Raw genomic sequence first — 15,736 nt, 5'->3', positions numbered from 1 at the left:
GACAGGAGGTAGGGGCTGGTAATTGTGCTAAGATTTGAGGCAGATTTAAGACTGATAAGTGTAGGAGGCTTAGAAGAAAGAGAGGCCCCAGCAGGGGAGTAACCTACATGAAGGCCTCAGACTGGAGGGAGGCTGATGGACGGAGGTACCAACAGATCTATGTGGCCTAGGTGACAAGGAGGGGACTGCTGGAGAGGCTGTAGGTCCCAGATCGCACAGGCATAGGCCGTAGACAGGCTGCCCGTATGGTTTATCCTCTCCCAGGACACGTCTGAGGAAAGAGGGCGCTGAAAACGAAAGCAACACCTGAAAACCAGAAATGTCTTGGAAACATCTGGGGCTGGCTTTTAGGCTTTTTGCAGGATTTGAAATCTATTCTGTGAGCACTGGGGAGTTACTGGGGTATCCTAAAATGAACAAAAACCAATGACATTCTTCTGTTTGCATTTAAAAACTCATTGTGGCTCCTGTGTGGCAATGGATTGAGGAAGGCTGAGATTGGAAATAAGCAGTCAGGAGTAATTCTGCTCAACTCTGAAATGCAGAAGGCCTGCCTCAGTTTCCCATCTGCTATTTGGAGAGTTTTGGACTCAAGACTGGAACATCTGGCCAGGTGTGGTAACCCATGTTTGTGATCCCAACTCTTCCAGTGGCAGAGATTGGAAGGAACAAGATTTGAGGTCAACTTGGACAGAAAAAAAGTTGGGGGGGTGGGGTAGTTAGCTCACCTAAACTAATAAGCTGAGTGTGGTGACCATACCTGTCATCTCAGCTATGCAGGAGGCCAGAGATAGGACGATACCTGTCTGCGCCTGGCCTTGAAAAAATCACAAGACCCAACCTGAAAAATAACTAAAGCAAAAACAAAGGGCGGGGAGTGTCACTCAAATAATATAGCACCTGCCTAGCAAGTGCAAAGCTCTGAGTTTGAGACCCAGTACCACTCCCCTACCAAAAAGACTGTGTCCTCACTCTTACTCGAGTCTCTAGCCATCCTACTGTGTAGATTTCAAACTTGCCACCCCCGCAACTGGATGAGCCAACTTCTTCTTTAACTCTCTCTCTCTTTATATATATAATATATTAAATTATATTAGCATATACATACACATATACTAATTGTGATATTCTAAATATATATTTGGTCTTCCTCCCTGTTTTCTGGCACACATCTCCAAAAATTCTTGGAATCTATAGAGTGATAAGGGTGTCTTTTGATGTTAAGTGACTGATGGCTGGCAGCCCTTAGGTGACTTCAGGATGGGGGCTTTTCACCAAAAAGATCAAGGCAAGATTAGAAGGTGTGACTTTCAGGAGAAAGGAGCTGAAGTTCAAGTTGATCATCAGTGGTGATGATTTAATCAGTCATGCCCATGTAAATGAGGCAACTGTTAAAAGAGACAGGGGTAGGAGAGATTCCTGGTAGCTGAACACATGGAAGTCAATGGAGGGTGGTACCCACTGCAGGTGAAGAAGCTCTGTGTCCCTTCCACATGCCTTGCCCTGTGCACTTCTTCCTTTGGGCTGTTCATCTGTATCAAAGGTGTTTAGCTTTAATATTCCTTATCCATTATTGCTTCAGATTTCAGAATTTTTTAGTTATTAGAATACTTGCATACAGATAATAAGATTTCTTGGGGATAGGACCCAAGTCTAACTGAAATGAGTTCCACATGTCAGATCCAGCCACTCATCCCAATGGCAACTGAAGGGGGTGGGCAGTCTTGTGGGACAGAACCTTCCACCTGTGGAATCTGATGCTATCTCCTGTAAATGGTGCAAGAATTGTATTGGACTAGAACACCCAGCTGGTATCCACAGCAGAGTTGCTTAGCGTGTGTGGAGCGACTCCCCACACACCTGGTGACAGAGCATTCTGAGCTGTATTAGTGACTGAGTTTGAGGACAATAGGAAGAAGCTCTTTGGCTTGTTTTTTCCCACATCTCAGACTAATACACATATACTAGAGGCCTTTAGAGAAAGGGAGCCAATTAGATACAAATGTAGAAATATATAGACCTATAGCTATTTCTCTCTATATATATGGAGTATGTGTGTGTGTGTGTGTGTGTGTGTACAAGACACAGAGAAGAAGAAAGAGAAAGGGAGAACAGAAAGATGATAAAGAGTGCCTACTCTGCCCCCAGCTAGACATGGATGTCAACCATAGATCTACCATGTCCTATCAGAGTGAGCCTAATCAATCAACAAGGCTTGGAGTCAATATTTTCTCATTTCTGGAATGGGGGTAAATATGGACTCACTGTGTAGTTAACCATGAGGGTTAAACCCTTACAATCCAATGCTCAGTCTATGAAAAGTGCTAACCAAATGTCAGCTGCTCTGTCATGACTGCATCAAAAAGAAAATGTCCAAGTATCTCAGCAGTGAATGTGGAAAGTCATTGACAGCTGTCTCAGCCACAGAACAACTGGCTCATCACACTCTCCCGAGAAGCCTTGATCCCTTATGCTCTCTCTAACAGCTTCCCAGGGGCTTTGGCTTCCAGCACATAGAAACCCCAGGCAGAGACCCAGGTTCCCTGTGGCCATGTCTACATAAGGACTAAATATCCTGTGATCATAAATAACTATACACTGATACATGTATGGACTCATGCACTTTGAACAGAGAATAACGTCAAGAATACTATTTAAGACAGTAAGAGCTCTCAGGATTTAATGTGCAGTTTAGCATGGAGGAGAGGAAAAAGAAGGGCTCCAGAGACAACAGGTCAGGGAACTTAGAAGCTTTTTAATTCTCCCCAACTCCTCCTCTTTGTACCCATGGCCACAGCTCAGCAAGGAATAAGATATGACACTGAATTCATAATACATGAGAAACAACCCAGTATCCTTCAACTAGCAAATGGACAATCAGATTGTGATAAGTCCATTCAATGGAATGTTACTCAGCAAGGAAAAGGAACAAACTCTTGATATTTTTCCTAAATTGAAAAAAAATAACAGCATAGAAGCATCTTAAATGCATTTTGCTAAGAGAGAGAAGCTTGACCCCAAAGACTATGTATTGTATGTTTTGATTTAATGACAAAAATATAGAAGCTGAGAACAGATTACTGATTGCCAGTCATGGTGGAGGGAGAGATGAGTTGAAGTCAAATGCACAGCATGAGGGAATTTTGAGGGTGATATATAAACAGCTCAATTCTACATATTTGTCAGAACCCACAGAACTACATACTATAAAGAGCAAGTCTTACTTAATATTGAAGATTAATATTAAAGATTTGCAGAATGTGCAAAGAACCCAAGAAGGAATGGAACCTGTCACAAATGAATCAAACTTTGCCACGAGTGGACACTAACCACACTGAATGGAGCAGGGATAAAAGGAGCCCATCTGTGTTCTCCCTGCAGCATGCAATGAGAACTCGCACAATCACTATACTCAGTAAGTTTGCTTTTTTTGGGCAAAGACTAGCAATTCTGAAACTACTTTATGTGTTTACTAGGCTTGAACAGAGAAGGAAATATATTGTAGACAATGAGAAACAAATTTCTCATGGTCACAGAAAGAAATTACAAATGAGGAAGTGAAGAAGACTAGAATAGACCCTGTGGGGCTACTTTAAAGTCAGAGGTTATTGGTATCATATAGATAAAATAAATCTATTTATTAAATAAATATAAGTATTTGTGTATATATTGGTTAGCATATACCTATATACACAGACTTACATCTCCTAGTTCCCTCTCCTTAAGAAGCACAACAGTCACATCCCAGTCAAAAAAATCACACTCTTTGAAAAGGAACTATGGCCCTTTGGAGATGGGTTTGATTGTAGCAGATCTGAGGCACAGAAAATCCAAGATTAGCCTCGTGTTATTGTGGCGCTAGGTAGTAAGGCATCCAATGGATGAATAAGTTCTAGCCATTTATTGCGCAGCATGGTGACCATACTTGGTTACGATGCATTGTCTATGTCAAAATAGCTGAAAGAGATTTCCATGTTTTCACTACAAAAAAATGACAAGCAGATAAGGTGATACATATGTTCATATATAGTTTCATTTGATTAATTACACAATGTATATGTATGGTAAAAAATCACATTGTACCCTACAAATATATACAATTATTATTTTCCAATTAAAAATTTTTGAAGAGGGCAATTAAAAAAAAAGAATATGTATGTGTTTCAAGGACACAGGATTCAGCCTGGAAACATTCCCAAGGACCTATTCATTGTGAAAAAAATAAGTAATAAAATAAAAGATGATAGAATTCTATAACCCCCAAAATAAAATAAATATCCTTGAGTCTGTACTGATAAGTAAATAATTGAATGAATAAAGAGATGGGGTAGAGGGGCTGGTGGAGTGACTTGCAAGTGTGAGGCCATGAGTTTAAGCCCCAATACTGCCAAAAAGAGATAAGATAGAAAGGATACCAATCCCTTACACAAGAATTCCAGTGAATAAAAAGAGGAAAAAATAGAAAAGTCCCCATTGGAACACCACCATGATCATTGCTGCAAACAAGGTCCACTGGTAGCAAAAGCTTAAGGAGAAATAGGATATCTTCATAGTCTTCCAAAATAAATATTTATTCATTGTACAGAGAAAAATTGTAACTTTCCAGTGAAACCTGCCACCTTACCCAAGTGAAATGTGATTTACAGCACCATGATAAGACACCAATCTTCAGATATCCACTTCATTCTTCCCAATAAAGTCTAACCCTAAGCTTATCATGATCACACAATCTCAAAGTGAGGACAATCATACAGAAGAACTGGCCAGCACTTTCCCAACATTTCCAGAATATGAAAATCAGATAGAGAAAGGACTAAGTTGATGTCACAGATTGGAGAAGACAAGAAGGCACTGAAAGAAAATGAAAGGCAGTGTACTATTTTTTGTTGAATCCTGGGATAGAAAAAGACTTGAGGGAAACAACTTGAAACATCCACATGCAGTCTGTAGATTAGTTCATAGTGTTGTACTAATGGTAATATCTCACACTTGACAAATGCACTTAGGTTCTGTAGATGTTAACCTGAAGGGTGTATGGGGACTCTGTACTATGCTTGCAATGATTCTATAAGTCTAAAATCATCTCAGAATAAAGACTTTTGCTTTCTTAAGTTCCTACTAGCCAATATTTGTGGCTTGCAAAAGCATTCTGGAGTAACACAAAGATTTAACTTGGAATGTGAGTGTGACAAATATACACAAATCATGGTGCAAAGCAGAGGTTCAATTAGGAAAAAAGAATTTGTAGGGAGTTCCATAGGATAACAGTTAACAAAAACTCACGATGAGTATCCAAACATTACACTAGAGTAAAAGAGGTCTTCCTTCAGGTTTTCATCATCTCTAAGTTCACCTAGTCATTTGTTGTTTTTTTCAAGTAAGACCTACTTGTTTTAAGAACCAACACCTTCCACTAATTTTTAAAAACGGATTGGAATCTCTTCTAAGAAGGGAAATGGCAAGCATTGAAATATAAAATGCAAACCAATCTATAGTTTCCAAAGAGCTGAGGGAAGCTGCCAAAATGAAAGTTGGCAGAAAACAGTTTACTAAATCTCCAAAGAAGAAAAAAAAAAAGGTTATATTACAAATTCCATAAATATTCCAAGAGTGGTTAGGTAAAGTGTGTTTAATACTGATGAACAAAGTTTTAGCATGTATTGGAAAACCAGTTTCTAATATAAAATTACCAACGACTGGAAGTTATCTGCAAAATTTTATACCTAAGTACTTGCAGATGTAATTTATTTTTCTGACAGCACCGCCTGTGTAATGAAAGTTGCTTTTAATAAAACATGAATGCAGTTAGGTTTTACCAATTAGGTTTGGAGGAGTTGTAATCAGTCTGATTCAAGTTGATATGTAGCTCCTTAAATTCAGCACTGACCCATAGAATGGCTTCAGTATTTCTAACGTGTTTGTGAAAGATGAACTCCCAAAGCTAAAACTGCCCAGGCAGAAGGAAGGCGTCCTTGGCTGGCCAACTGGAGACACGCTCCCAGCCCCAAAGGGACTGCACTGGTGGCTGTTTTCAGCCATGTGTTCTGGGTTGAGTGTTAATATTTGACAACAACATAAGCTCATTGTTTATTTCATTTTATTCATGCAACCATGGGCAGACATCTAATGTATGCAAGCATTTAATAGCCATAAATTGATCATCATTTACATATCAGTCAGCCAGAAGATAAATCCTGGTTCCCTCTATGTAAGCAGCCTCCCTGGTGCTGTGTGTGTGTGTGTGTGTGTGTGTGTGTGTGTGTGTGTGTGTGTTTGGGGGAGTATTCAGAGATTAAGAGATTATAAAAAGGCCAGGCCGTTCCTCTTGAGCACCTTAATAACCTGTCCTCAGAGAAAACAAGGTCTCATTGCTTTTCAGGTATAGGATAAGAACATCTGTATTTTGAACTTTTGTGTTGCTGAAATTGTATATTCAACAAATATTTATTGAGTCCCTGTTATTTGCAAAACAGAGCAGACAAAGTAATGGAAATGTTGTTGAAGACCTGCCTTTCACTGTTGCTCTGGCTTTTCATCTTTAAAGCTATGATAATAATTCTTGCCCTGCCTACCTCAATACCACACAATACCATGATTTAAGGGAACCAGGATCAAAGAGAGGGCCCCTGGTTTCTGCAGTCTTGTAAACTGGTTGGAACCTCCTTTTAGGTTTCAGGATCCCTGCAGAGTCACATATTAAAGGCCTGATGTCATCCCAGTTCTGACAGGATGAGGAAATTGAGACTCAGGATGGTAGTGACATCAGGTGAGATCACTCAGCTAGTAAGAGTCAAGCTAGGCTCTGATACCAGATATGTTTAATTGTAAAGCTGATGTGATTTATTCCAAGCCTTTACACAATCACTCACAAAGTCAATGAACAATTGAGGAACCTAGAAGACATTCTACATGAATGAAGGGTACAGACACCAATGCCATGAGACCATGGAGGAGTTTCTTCCCTAGAGCTGTAACTTCTCAACTGTGGCTTCCACGTTCCAGGCTGCATGGAGTCAGCAGCTGGTACCCAGCAGACAGGAACTGAAACAGACCTAATGGTGATTCATTCATTCCCTACTGAGTTTCTGCTTTCCTGTACCCAGGGGTACTTCCAGGTTCTGGTCCTGAAATGGAAGTCGTCATGTGAAATAAACACACAAAGCTATTTTGGTCTCAGCCAGCTTGCCAAGGTCTCATTTCAAGCCTATCTCCCCTCCTAAAGTGACGGAATTCCAAGCAGAAGAAGGATGCTTCGCTCCTTTGTCCTAGCTCCAACTCTGGCTTGGCACTCGGAAACCTGAAGCAGATAATGGGACAAGAGGTGGGGACTAGTTGCCTTCCTGCTAAGCTAGAGACTATAGTGTCAATACATTCTCTTGCCTTTTGGCCTGTTAGGCTGAAAATCTTGAATCCTCTTGCAGTTGGAATTAAACATTTTTCTTACTGAAAAAGAATTTTTTGTTTGTTTGTCGAGTATACCTTTATAGGTTTATAAGTTTACTTCTTGTCCAGTGACTTTTGAGGGACAAGTATGAGTAACAGGAGACAATGGATGACAGAAATATTCAAATTGGCATAAACAGAAACAAAGCTGGAGCTGAGAAGCCAGCTGAAAAATGTGGTATTTTGTCCATTGTGGAAAGATTTTTTAAATTATTGCACTCAAGCATTATTTATCTTAATTACTGACTGTTCTGGTACCTGCCTAAATTTTGTATTGGAGACAAATGCCTTACTGCCTTCTCCCTAGTTTTCCTTCCTTCCTTCCTCCCTGCCTCTTTTCCCTCCTTCCCTTTCTCCCTCCCCCTTTTCCCTGCTCCCAGGGGAGGTGGCACGCTGAACCACACTTTGGAACAGCAAGAGTCTATAGACTGGTGGGTCCTGGGCTGAGTGTGTCTCATAGACATGGCTTGCTTTGAGCCATTTTTTAACCTAACATTAAAAAAGTCCAGAATATCTGGTAACCTTGGACCAGCATTCTTGTATAATCACAAAAGGCTAAAGATGGGGAGGAGCATCTTCCCCTTTAGATAGGGAGTGGATCCTTCATCTTCTAGCCCTTTTCACTACGGACACACAATATGCACATACCTCAGTCTTCCTGCTTCATTTGCTGCTGGCCTGGACTGTATAGCTCTTTGAATCTGTGACCTCCATCTACTGTTTAGTCATTAACATTGACTGGTGTTTACCAAAATCAGTAACTAGTATGTTGATTCTTTTATTCTCATGCTATTGGTCTGTATTTTCATGACATTATTACCAACTTACAACATATCAAAAGCCTATGGTTAAAACTGGTCTCTGAATAAGACGAAACAGCAGTAAAATTAACTCTCTAAAAAGCTCCAGACCCTAATGACTCTTGGATTTTTGAAACCAGTAGAAATTTTTATGTGTGATTAAGTTGAGGACTAAAGAATTAATAGAAGTGATATCTACTAATTTGTGTTTAAAATTGGCCAAGGTCTATTGTACAATTTGGAACAGAAAGCATGGCATTATTACTTGGACTTGCAGTCTAAATATAAAAACTTCACTGAAGCTTGTATGATTTGAATGATAATTACCAAATAAATGACTTTTTGGACACAGACATTTCAACTACTCTAGTTTTTAAATCAGTAGCTATGTCCAATTGCTCCTAGGGTACTGCTGATTTTTTTTCTCCAAACATATTCCTATCAACTGCCTTCTTGTTCCCTCCAGACACTGCTCTTGCATCATCTCTCATGTGGCTTATTGCAGGGGCCTTTAAATGTCTTCTTGACTTCTAGTATTACCCCTCTGCAAGTGCTCCTTTACTTTCCTATGGAAGTAAAAAGCAAAATGTACCAAGTTCCTTTCCCCTTAGATCTCTTCAGAGACTGTCTTCCACCCATAAGACAGAATCTAAAACCCTTAGCAACTATGCAAGGCAGCCCTGTTCCTCCTCTGTCTTTATGCTACTTACCTCCCAGGCCACACAAACCTCCACGGTCCACCTTGCTAAAGTTTCTGTACCCCTGGGAATTTTCCACAATGAGTCAAACTTGTTTGCCTTGTATTTGTTGATCCTTAGACATATTGGTCACTCCATCAAGGTGTTCCCTCGAAGCTCTTATTCTATAGATGTGAGTGCTATTTTACATACATAATGTATAATATGTGCTATTATGTATGTATAAAATATAATAGCACGCACATCTTAGAATAAGAGCTATATATATTTATATAAATATACATATATTATCACACATATGGATTAAGACACAAATAAAACCAGTAGAATAAAGAGCCATTTCTTCAGTTGATTATTGATTGAAGTAGTTGACTTATATTTAGGAATTCTAGAATAATTTAACTTCTTCTTGGGCCTATAGAATGAGGGAGATAAACTATATAATCATCAAAAATTTCATTCAGATTTAATATTCCAGACTAAGAACCAAATGTAAGTGCTAGGCAGAGAAAGTAGGTATGCAGTGCTTGGGGTACTTTGGAAAACTTACAAAAATGTTAAAGTGATCAAGATAAAGAAATTTTTTAGTAGAATTTAAAGGACCAATAAATTCTAGTCAGGCCAGCTTAGAAGGTCTGTCCCCCAAAACAGAAACAGTAAAAAGCGGGAGGTCCAAGTTATACTTCTCAGGTGAGTGCCAGGGAAGGACACAAGTGAGAATGTAGGCTTTAGGAAAACACTGAAACTAGAAGGGAAAGGAATGCAAGATGGCGGCCTGCAGTGTGGTACAATATGGCGCCTCTCCATCCTTCCTCAAGGCTTCAATAAAGTTGATCCAGGCTGTCAGGTGATTGGAATTTCTGAGAAAATTGGCATAAAGGCTGAAGTGTGGCTTAGGTTTAAACCCAGAAGGCAACTGGGTTAAAGAAACAATTTAGGGAAAATCCTTTTAAAACAATTATGTCAGGAAAATGACAAGGAAAGAGGGAATGAATAACTTATTCAAACTCAGGGTGATTCATACCAATCTCATACATTCTGCTGCCCTTTCTGAAAAATGTTTCTGGGTTACGAGAGAGGGAGAGGGATGGCAAGTGGAAAGCTATGACTTCTCGCATCCTGATGAATTGATTTTCCAGAGTAGTGAGTTTCAATTCCCTCCAGACTGTGACCGAAGGGCTCTTTTGGTTCATGAGAAACTGTAGTGCTGGACGAAACTCATTTTGACTCTTTTTCCCCAGAATTGTTACGACAGTTTCCATTTGTGACCTGTGGTTACTTTCCTTGCATGTTGCATTCAGCCTCCACTATTTCTAATATATCTGGTTGCTTTCTGACTTGTTTTTAGATGGAAGTCTGGGGTCTGCATTAGGTTTTCCTGGTTGTGAACAGCATTCTGACTTTGAGCCCTGGACAGCAGTCATTTAATCAATAGAAACACTACACTTATCTTCTGTTTTGCACTGTGAGAGATACAAAGAAATATCTGGCATAGTCTATACCCTCAAATATTTGCTACTCTGGCAAGTTTAATCATAGGTAGCAATATGCAAATAAATCATAAATCATAACATTTCATAGCTGGATGGAAACTTCAAGATTATCAAGTGCAGCACTCATTTTACAGAAGCATCTGAAGTTGGGTAGATTTAAGGGATTTGTCCTCAGGACCAAATTCTGCCAGAAACAGAACTTCCTTTGCTGCCTTCTGAATCAGGCATGATTTCTGCTAAACCACAAACAATATCTAACTAATGATGTCATTCCTTGATCTGGTTTGAAGACCAGAGAATCACAAATTTTAATTTCCATAGGTGCCGGGAAGATAATGTAAAATACAGAAGTGGCTGATACAGGATGCTTTTTTGTAACACATCGTTCTGTTACACAATAAGCAGGTAGGATTCAGCTCCATTGCCACCCCCTCCATCCCCACCAGGCACACTTTTCTTTTCTGGAAATATCTGCTACTCTTCTAGGCCTGTCTTTTATTTTTCCATTTTTCAGTATAGACATATATGTAGACACCTACTTCTTCATTAAAGGAAGAAAAACAGGCTAGCAACATGATAAATGGCATTGTCCCCAGACCAAGGACTGCTTGGGGCTGGTATACACAGAAGCAAATGCCAGTGTGTGTAAAGGGATTGCCATCACCCAGAATACCCCGTGATCAGGTGCAAGTATGCACCCAGTATGACGAGCTGTTCTGTTCTGATTTTTGAAAGGAAGTTGAAAATCTGCAATTTTATTGAAGTGTCCTGATTTCTGAAACACTGACCTTCTGTTTTTACACCTATGTGGGGTAGACAAAATGCAGAGGTCTCAGAAGGGGAAGGTGAGGGGGCTTCAGGTGGCAGGAGGAGCAGTGAGGAAGGAAGAGGAGAATTCTTGAAGCAGGTGGAACTGTGTTTGCATCTCAGTGATACCACTTCCTTGTCTCTGTTTCTGTTTGAGGTTGGTTTCCCCAGAAAACTGACTGTCACGCTGAGGTTCATGTGGGAGATTTATCAGGGCTGTTCTCAGGAATGTCTAAGGAGGACTGAGTGCAGCACTACGGCAGAAAGAGAAGTCAAACCTCAGTTAACTTATACCAGGGACCTGGCTGATTCCTGGGGTGCTTAGGACTGGGATGGTTCTCAGAAATGTCCTGAACTGGGTAAGGGAAACCCTTTGGATCACTGGGCTAACAGTTTATAGGATTCAGGGTCCCGTTCCTCCTCTCACTCCAGGGGCCTTTCAGACTATACCTGGTTGCTTGCGGGAGATCATTATATGCTGCCAGGTCCCCCCAAAGGATGTACAGGGCTGGAGATGGAGTTGCTATCTGCAGCCACATTCATGGAGCTTGTGCAGAAGCAGAGAAGCTGCTTCTGTGGAAAAATCGGGGAGAATTACACATCAGAAGGTGGTCAGCTTAGAGAGTCAGCAAGCATCCAAAGTCATTTTACAGCCAGCAAATAAAGGTGCACTTTACTGTCTCCCCCCTAGGACAAAAAAATGCACTGTGTGCTGCCCAGAGCCAGCAGATCCATGGGCAAGATAGGCTGTTCCTGTCCAACAGTGGCCACAGAAATTTCCAGGTGGAGAGCTCAGGTCAGAGTTACATATGAGCCCGAGATTATACACACAGCTCATTTACACACAAGGAGACAAGACAAGACTTGGATTTCCTCGGTTGCAGTCATTGTTTCTTTTCTTTTTGTACTTCTTTTAAAATGCCACTTTTGATCTGGGGTTGAAAAATGATTGCTTTGGAAGAGTAGGACTACTTGGTCCTCAAATAATATTTTAACTTGTTAAGGATGAGCAAGCTGAAAACCCTCCTTCCAAAACCTGAGGGACCCTTCACCCTCTTTGAGCAGCCCCTTCCTCTCATAATAAAGAAGTCATTTCTTAAAATGTTCATTATAAGATGAGAAATAGCTTGAGTTTTCTCTCTCTGCAGAGAGATTTCCATTTGTCTGGAATATTCACTAACCTCAGTACATTTACAAAATACTTACAACCCTTTAACCAATTCCTAGTGAACATTTGGGTACTTAATTCATTTAGCTGAACAAATACAGAAACATTGATGAAGAATTTCCTGGGATTTGCTAGGGATGATATTTCAAATTAGCATAGATGTGTCTAGATATTTCAGTGAGAAATAATATTTCCTCTTTATATACTTGGTGTGTGTGTATGTGTTTTGAGTAGACAAACTTCCCTTGTTCTGTGGCCCAGCAAACACAGGTCTGGTCATCATCTGATTATGGTATGTGTGAGAACACAAACACCATCAGAGCCCAAGCTTCAGGAAAACGGAGCTATCTCCTCGACATGCTTTAACCAGCTTGCCAGCCGAGGAAACAGAAGCAAATGTTTTCATCCCTTCACCAGATAGCTTGGAAGGACAGCCATGGCTCCAGGTAGTTACTTAAGCAGCATTGCTGGTGTTCAGTTACTGGAATCTTTTCCTTTTAGTGCCCAAGGGCAAAGAGCGTTGTTAATGACGCCTGCAACCGGAAAGCAGGTCAAGAGGGTTGACAGGGAGCTGCTGGGGCATAGCTGTTGAACACTTACTGTCCTCTGACTCAATGTGAAGATGCCAGTGGAGGCTTTGCAGCTCCATGGAAAACTGAAATTTAGACATCTGTAGGCGGGAGGAGTGGAGTTGATGAATCACTTGTAGAAAAAAAATGAAATACATCTTTGTTTCTTTGAACTCAATAATACCCAGTGCCTGAAATGCGAATGTGTTAATTACAGAGATTTCAAAGCAAAACCACAGCTTGCAGAGGCTAAGTGTGTTTTTATTCAGTGGATTAACAATACCTTCAGAGTAGGTGCTACAGTGTCTTCAACAAAAAGATGTTTGTGGAGTGGAATGACAACAGTGCGTGAGAAGCTGAATCATAACAGCGCACTCAGAAGTCCCCAGGATTGCATCAAACAGATTATTATTCTCCTCTCTGCCCCTTTAAGAAGATGTCATTTTCTTATGGAGCCAAAATACAGCCTCCAAAAAACACAGAACACGACATTTTACTGAAATGCATGCTTAGATAGAAAGGAAGAGAACTTTGGATTGTGTTATTTTCTATAACTAAGCTCATATGCTGTTTTAAATACTTTCTGAGTAATGCTAAATTTCTGATGGATATAGGAGGGTGTGATGGTTAAGAGATTGGATTTTGGGATTTAAACTCTGTTTTGTCACTTCTTTTTTTCAAAATGGTAGTGATAATGTCTATGTGAAGTATCAAATGAGGTAATAAACACATAGAGGATGTTTGGTGCAGTGCCTTGTGCATAGCAAAGGTTCACCAAAAGTCAACATCCAAATATGAGTTTTCAGGTATACAGGTGAAAAGATTAGGCAAGTCTTAATGGAAGGAAAGGCTGGCAGAGTGGTTCAAGTGGTAGAGGGCATGCCTAGCAAGCGTGTGGCTCTGTGTTCAATTCTAGACTAACATTTCTTTCTGTTTGCCTATACTACAGGTAGGGGAATCTGAAAGAAGTCTTGAGCCTTTTACAGTAAGAAGAGCTGTAAATCCATCTGATCCAATTCATTGTTCCCAAAGAGGGAAGGGGCTTTCTCAGAATCAGAATGAACTCATAAGAGAGAGAATCTGGATCCCCAAATCCTGATATTCAGGGAGTGTTCTTCATTTGTCCCTGTGAGGGTTTGAGCAATGAACTCTGTGGAACTAGCAATGTCATGTTGTCAGTTAATGAGAACATGGGTCTAGGTCACTCTAGCTAGTGACAGATGAGTGTTAACATCACGTATTTTATTGATAAAAATCTTTGGACAGGTCATTGTTTTAAAAAGTTCCTTCATAACAGGACTGTAAAATAGGTACAGTGTGTGTGTGTGGGGGGGGTACTAGTGGGGGAGTTCTAGTGGGGGGGAAGGTGAATGAAAGAGATTAAGGTGAGGGTGTATGGTTGATGGATTTCATATACTTATATGAAATAGAATAAATAAACCTCTTGCAATTGCTTTAAGTGTGGCAGGGAGGGGGTCAAAAGGGAGAGATGGTGGGGGAGAGCTAAACAATGTATAATATAATTCCATTTGGAATTGTCACAAAGAATCCCCCATGTACAATGAGTATACCCTAATTAAAAAAAAAAAACTTCCTTTGTACATACATGCATGTAGGTGGGTTCAGATTATATATCAGTTTTGAGGTACACAGAGACTGTCTGCCTTCAGTCCTATGGGTGTGATTCAAATGGGACTAACACTCGATAGGAGGAAAAATCCCTTACATGCATGGCTGAGGTGTCTTATTTGAAAACACCTGTCCTGCAAGCTCGCTGTTCAACTGACTTTTATGAGTTGAGGTAGGCTCTCACTAAGAAGCTCCTTTGATACCAACAGACATGTTTCAGGTAACTGAATTTTCCTTGAATTTCTTTGTCAATTCTGCTTGCTGTGACCAGTACAAGTCAAGAAACTGAGGAAATAAAAGTGAATTTATAAGCAACATAGGGAGAGGTTCACGATTGGGAAAACACGTGCAAAATGTTTAGGAAATCCACTAGTTATCACAAATGGCCACAAGTTCCATGTTTGGGAAGTTAGGAAGAAGATTACTCGCAAATCAAGGCTATCTCTGAAGTCTCCTTATATTTAATTAAGAGGGATCTGGCTGCAAGTAACTGCAAATTTAACTCTTAAAGGCAGAGTATCTCAAGAAATTTATGGACACCGCAGAGCTAATCTGACAGCTAAATAACATCAGAGCATTGGTAGACTTCTCTGGAATTTTCTTGAACTTTCTCTTGTGGTTCCAAGATGATTGCAGTGATCCAGGGATCCTAGTAACCTATAAGTTGGTGAGGGGGGCAGAGCCAAAAGGCCTTGTTCTCACAGGTCTCTCTACCTTTCTCTCTCGGAAGAAAAATTTTGCCTGAAAAGCTAGACATTCCCCTACATCAGCCCATTTCCACCTACAAGGAAGGCTGCAAACTAGAACCTTCACCAAGGAGAAATGGGCTGGCTGTCAGGGTGGAGAACAGTCCTGTCATGGGGTTGAACCTTCACCAAAGTCAAGGTGTATTTCCAAGAAGGAAGAGAAGTCTGGCCACTGAATGTGCAATGTTCAGTGTGATCTTTGCCTTCTCAGTCTTTGCTCACAGCTGGAGGTTAGAGGAAAACTGGAGGCCATCAGGGGTCATTAAAGAGAGTGGATACCGCGGAGGCAGAGGCAGAGCAAGATATTCTTGCAAATTAACTGCCCATGATGAGGGGGTAACTGCCTGACCAAAATAACAAATTTTCTCCAGGAAGACAAACAG

The sequence above is a fragment of the Castor canadensis genome, chromosome 15, assembly GCF_047511655.1.
Source record: "Castor canadensis chromosome 15, mCasCan1.hap1v2, whole genome shotgun sequence".
NCBI lineage: Eukaryota > Metazoa > Chordata > Mammalia > Rodentia > Castoridae > Castor > Castor canadensis.
Note: the sequence above shows the minus strand (reverse complement) of the source record.